The sequence below is a fragment of the Marmota marmota genome, unplaced genomic scaffold (genome assembly GCF_001458135.2).
Source record: "Marmota marmota marmota unplaced genomic scaffold, marMar, whole genome shotgun sequence".
NCBI classification, from domain to species: domain Eukaryota; kingdom Metazoa; phylum Chordata; class Mammalia; order Rodentia; family Sciuridae; genus Marmota; species Marmota marmota.
In genome coordinates, this window is record NW_026000206.1 from 10041133 (window position 1) to 10047885 (window position 6753).

A 6753-nucleotide genomic window follows, 5' to 3' on the forward strand; every position below is an offset into this window, starting at 1 on the left:
GCCTGCTCTATGTCATTCCAAATGATATGGGAACAACTGAAAGCGTCCTGGCTGTGGATAATTACAGGAGAGTGACAGGTTGGTAATAAGTTCTCATTTAGGATCTCGCACGGGGAGGGGCAGGGCGGTTGGCATGCCAGGACTCCAGAGGTGGAGTGCCATCCGCATGAGTAAGCAGGTCTGCGAGAGGAATTTGGGGAAACTCCTGCACATGACTTCAGACTGAGCCCAGCATTTTATTAACCTTGAAAACTAACTGGTGTTTTGACTATGCAGGAGGGTGCAGCCATCCACAGCAGTGGGGACTGCCCTGTTCACTGCTCACACCGGCTCTAGCCATGTGACAAGATGGAAGGAACCAAGCCCACATTTAGCCTGCAGCCCCTCCCAGCTAATGTGGTGTCTCCTGCTGATCCTGGTCAAAGCACTCTGCCAGGGTCCTGGTGTCTCCTGGTAGGTGCAAACTCGTGGAGCGCCTGTGGGAGTCTGTCAAGTTCATGGGAGAGTCGGGTTTGAAGCTTGGCATTATTGATGCATATTATTAATTATCAAAAAATTAGGAGGAGGAACACTAAAGGCTGAAGTGATGTGCTGGGTGGATGCCTGGCTGTGCTGCATCCGCCTGTTGACCGTCACTTGCTCCTGAGAGTCCTGCCCTGAGTGCCCAGGAAAGCAGGGCCATCCTTCCACCTGGCACGTGGGCAGCAAACAGGAGCTGTGGGCAAGAATCACCCCAACACTGATGGAGCTCCCCTCAAAGGCAGAGCTGTCTCCCAAGCCTCAGCATCATCTGTCATCCTGGGAATGCTTCTGAGCCACCTGGGTCCAGGGTGACCCTCACCAACAGACCTTGGTGACACATGGTACAGGTAGTCTGCGGAGAGGTCACCCTGCTTCTGCAAGCTCCCTCCTGAACACCTGCCACCCAGGGGTGTGGCACTGGGCGTGTTCTCCGCTGTGCTCTGTCTGCTCCCAGTCTCTGGTGCTTGAGGCCGGCACAACAGGCCTGATGTGTGACTTCCAAAGGCTGTTTCCAGTTGGTCGGTCTGTTTATGTTTTAAAGGAAAAAAGCCACTTAGAGTCATCCTCCCCTTGCTCCTGCAATTGGTGGTTGTACGCAAACATTGAAACTTGGCTGGGAGGAAACTACAAGACCAGAGCCTTGGGTGTGTGCCACGAGGACAGCCCAGCATGAGGCTGGGGAGCCCAGCAAGGCACAGAGACGCATGTCCTTTCCCACTTTTTGTCTTGTTCTGTCTCATTTAATAGTTGTGATATGTCGAGATGGCAACAGAACAGTGTGCTAACATGATTTGTCCCTTATTCCGTGCCAGGCACTCTGCTAAATACATCAATTCCTGTAACCCTGGGAAACAGGGTTGCCAAGCCGTCTAGTGACACCCATGCCCAGGATGTTAGACGCCACAGGTCTGAAGCCGGGACTTGAGCCCAGGCCTGTTTGCTGGGATCCGGTCCCATCTGGAGCAGCAGCGGGTCCCAAAGGGAAACAGGAGCAGAATGTCTGTGGCCTTAGCAGTGACTCGGGAACCACGCTGAAATCTCAAGAGCATGTGTATTTGGGGGAGTGTTCGTGTTCCTCTGCAGCGTATGGAGCTGACTCTGGACACAAGGGGAGCGGCTTGGTCTGCAGCAATGACTTCCCACCCCGAGACTCTCCTGTAGCCCCCTGCCACCAACTGTGGCACATTGGCTGTTTGGGGGCCTCGGTCTAGATTTGAGTTTTCCTTGCCTCACCCCTTCAAGAACAACTCAGTGAAGGACACAGAAAGTGGTCAAGGTTCCTGGGTCCTTGTGAGCCCCTTGGGCAAGTTTTATTAATCTGAATTCCATCTTCCAGTGTACCCCATGGAAGCCTAAGAAGACAATTTTAAAATTAAAACAAAACAAAAACCCCAATCAGCATGAAATGTTCATCCCCACTTAAATGGACACAAGTCATTCATTGCTATGATTATTTTGAATGAGAGCTCATGATACAAAGCAATGATTCCATTTTATATCAGATAAAAATTCTAGATGTGAAAAACTAGTGTTTGGTTAGTTTTAAGACTTCCTTAAAAAATAAAGATAACCAAGCAGTTAAGAGAAGATCCTTGGGTATTTGACCTGGCCTTCTCCAGTAATTATTCTAATTATTCTCCTATTATTTAGGCCAAGAGCCAAAGGTTCCCGAGTGCATAGAAAGTTAATAGCAGACGCGAAGTGGAGAGGGAGGGCAGGCCGGCATATGTTCATTAAAGTCTGCTTTCACTTAGGGTTTTGCATCAAGCAGGCTGCAGGCACCAATAATTTATCTTGAAGTCTATTTACTCAGTGCAACAGGGAAATAATAAATTGTCCTAATTTCCCTTCCCAGCCCCAGAAGTGGCTGCCTCTTGCCTTCTTTCCCAGCAACCCCTTTGGGGCCTGTGTGTTGTGGGCACTGCAGTCGGGTGAGCCCTGGGTGACACCTGGAGAAGATGCTTCCAGTGCTGCTCTTGGGGCCCAGCAGCCCCTGTCCCCATCTGTTGGCAAAGGCGTGTGGTCCCAGGGAGAACTGGTAAAGAGACTCAGGGGCCACTGCAACCAACAAAGGCTCACAGGGTACAGCTCAGCCCTAGTGCCCATAGCCAGGGACAGAATCTCTTCCACTGCCATGGTTAGTTTTAGCTGCAATTCAAACATGTGCCTGGCTTTTTGGAAAACCATTCCAAGAAAATCTGGCACCAGCAATTTTTTACCAAACACAGAGCCAGGTTCCAGGGTCAAAAGACGAGACCATCAGACTCAGGCCAAGCGCTGTGGGCAGAAGTGAACCAGGCCACCTTGCCCTGTCCGCACAGTTCCAGCATCTTCAGGGCCTTGCCAAGACCCAAGGTGTCTTGTGGCAGGCATCCAGAAGCCTCCGCCAGCAGCACCGTCTAGGGGGTCCCACAGCCCTGTCCCCCTTTGGATGATTCTCCAGAAGGTTCTTGTTCAAAGGCTGGGGTTCCTGGAGGGGTCAAGTTAGTGACGGCTTGGTGCTTCCGAGTGGAATAGCCCATTCCTCACTTGCCACTCAACAGGGCCTGGAGGGGAGGAACAAGGAACAGGCCAGCCCTGATGGGATTATGGAGAGAAGAAAGCAGGACGAGGACCATGGAAAGGCACCGTCCCACCCAACACCCACCTGACAGCCACCCATTACTGATGGCCTCCTTAGGGAGTTCAGCCAAACTGGCCATCAGTGTATAGCATGTGGCTGTAAGGTCCACTGTGGGTACCCTGCTCCATTGATTAGATGCCACTCAGAGGCTCCCCAGCAAGACGGCAGCCTGCACCTGTGGACACCACTGCTTTTCCCTGGAGAAAGCCATAGAGCACCCACATCCAAGCCCTGGCTGTCAGGCTGGTCAGGCCATGCCAACTCCAATGCTGGGATTTCTCAAATATCGCTTTATATGGTCCTTGAAATATCCCTCTTCCTGAGTAGGACAATGAAGAGCAGGGTAAACATGGGGGAGGCATCAGCTAGAGGTACAGGGGTCAAGGTGAGGGCAGGGGTTAAAATGGTCCTCATCACAGGTGACCCTAGCCCAGTGCTATACGGAGGCCACTGCTTCTTGTCCAGTAGGTCAGATGGAGAATGAAATCTCATCAACTGTTCTTTCCCAACCACAGACCCCAAAATATTATATTTCCCCCCTGGGTATCAGGAATAGAACTGGGACTTTTAATCACTGAGCCACATCTCCAGCTCTTTTTTTTTCTTTTTTCTTTTGAGACAGAGTCTCAGTAAATTGCTTAGGATCTCACTAAGTTGCTGAGGCTGGCTTTGAACTTAGCAATCTTCCTATCTCAGCCTCCCAAGCCACTGGGATTGAAGGCAGATGCCACTGTGCTGAGCCCAAAATATATTCTTTCTAGAAGTTTCCACATGGTTGTGCCAAAAGCCACTTTTTTTCCTGACTCCTATATTTACAAACATTTCTCCTAGAGAAATTCCTTAAATTCCTGTGTTTGGGGGTTGACAGAAAATGGGAATGGTCTGAGGAATTTGGCCAGCCCCACAGCCATGGCATGTCCAGCATTCGGTGCCCAGGGAAATCATCAAACCCTCAGCCACCAGCCTGAGGCTCTGGAAGCAGGACAGCTCCTTCTGCAACCCGTTTCCTGAGCCCTGTGCCATGCCATTGCTGAAAGTCTGTCTGTCTCCTTGAATCTGCGGCTGTCAATCACTTCCGGTGCACTGGTCCAGATAAACCAGAGAGCTGGTCTAACAGGAAGGAAGCACACTTGGCCTTTCCTTGACAGCTCTACTTCATCCCCAGCCTCAGACCCTGAGACTCACATTTATTCATTTTGAGCAATGTGTTGTGCAGACGGCCTGTCCGCACCAGCCCTGCCCGGAATGTCTTGTTTAATCAAAATTCTGCTCCAAACGGCCCAGCTGATCAAGTGAAGTGGCCTTTCCACATACTATTGACAATCTGTCTCAAGCATTATCTCATAAGTTTCCTTTTATTTTCTCTCCCAACCTAGATAGTCCTTGCTTTGAACCACAGCTGCCGGACGTACTTGAATTTGATGCAACCTGTACGCTTGATGCCTACCTTCAGGCTCTTTTTGCACTTTGCAAAAGCAACATGAAAATGTAAGACTCAGGAAGACAACGACATATTTAAATGACTCACATCTTCCCCGAGTATGACTTATATGGTCCACAGGGAAATGGGATGTTATTTCTCTAGGCAGCTGGCCTTGGAGCCTGGGCAGTCAGGAGGAGATCCATGAGCAGAGGGAAGGAAAAAGTATCATTTTAGGAATGGGCAGCTTTGTTTCATTGATGGACACTAATATTGCCTGTGAAAATAAAAAGGGAAACTCACTCTTGCAAAAATAGGTATTTGTGACAGGTTCCTGGAAAAAACCTCAATAAATAGCTGTGATCCCTAGCTCTCACCCATGAATTGTTTTGTTTTGTTTATCCATATAGATTGTGGAGGTAGTCTGCACGTGCTGCACATCCAGTGCATGTTTATGAATGAATCAATAGGCTGCGGTTTTTTCCTTATAAAACACAGAAGTTCCTTTCTTGTCTGTAAGTGTCCTGCAGGTTGGAACGTGCAGATGCTGATATACAGAAAAGAGAAGGAACAGAGGCAGGAGCACCTCTGCAGCCATCTTCAGCCAAAAGGGAGGTCACCTTGCTGGGTGGCTGATATCTACCCACTCCTGCAGCCTTGGGCAGGGTGGGGCTGCACCAGAGCAGTCGAGCCTCGGAGGCCAACCAGAAGAAGAAAGTCAGAAACGAGTCGGGGAAGAAAAGCGAGCCCCAATGCCTGACAATGGCCTGAGGCAGGAGGGGCAGACCATGGGAAACCTATTTGGGATCTTAGAGAATTTCAAGCAGTCAGCATTATTCACACTGCATAGACATATTCAGAGTAAAGGTGAGCAATCTCTTGTTTGGGATCATTTATCTCTCCAGGACCAGTGCAGATCTGAAAAAGTGATTTGAGATTTGAAAACTGAAGTCACCACTCTGGGATCACTAACTCACTCACACTTTCTGCTGCCCTTGAACGTGTCTCACTAAAGAGATGCATGTAAGCAGGAGAATGTTAGACCCATGGTTTTGTGACAACCTTCATCAAATTGTAGCTGAGGTGTTGCAAATCTGTGGATGTATCTATTTATATTCCACCTCATTTCAAGAAGGAAACTGAGAAACTCAAATTCACAGGGCCAGAGACGATGCTCAAAGATGTGCAGTTATCAAAATAGTCCTACACAGTGACAAAGTTGTGATAGGGGAAATAGTATGCTTTTCTGCCTGCACCTCTGGGCAGAATGTACATGAATTTTAACTTGTGATAAAGTTGAACAATGTTTTCATAATAAATGTAACCATTCCATTGGGTGACAGAGTAGCACTGCTGATAAGTGGACCTCAGCTCAGGCTGCATACTAAGTTTCCTTGACATAAAAGGAGGGAAGCAATGTGTCCAGTGAGCTAGGCACACACTATTTAGATAATGCTTATCATGCCGTCATGAGAAGCATTCCAACGCACCATGCCTGATGGGTACCATCACTACTGCCTTTTGTAAAAGTCGACACACTGAAAATCTCTGTGTAAAGAGGGAAGATCACTGATAAAAACTAATGGGTGCCTTCACTCACTTTTTAAACTTTATACTCATGTTGAATATCATTCCTTGAACATTACATGTATTAAGCCTACACACAGACCAGGCCTGTACTGTTACTAAAGGGTTTAATGTATAATGAAAAAGAAAAACAAAATTTTAATTTGTAATATTAAGAACCTACATAGGCAAGGGTCAGAGTATTTGTAATGGTTATCTCTAAAAAGTAGAAATGCAACAGGGTGATTTTCATTTATTTCTTTTGTTTTTTTAAATTTTATGCTGTTTTGAACCTAGAAACACATTCATCTAATGTTCAATGTGGTCGATTTCATACCAGAGACTTTTGAGCAGTTTTAGTAAAATCAAGATAGAAGAAAATCCAGCCAGGCACAGTAGTGCATGCCTATAATCCCAGCAGCTCAGGAGGCTGAGGCAGGAGGATTGAGAGTTCAAAGCCAGCCTCAGCAAAAGTGGGGTGCTAAGCAACAGTGAGACCCTGTCTCTAATACAATACAAAATAGGGCTGGGGATGTGCTCAGTGGTTGAGTGTTCCTGAGTTCAATCACTGGTGCCCGCCCCCCCCCACAAAAAAAAAAAAAAAAAAAAAGTGGGCTGTCTT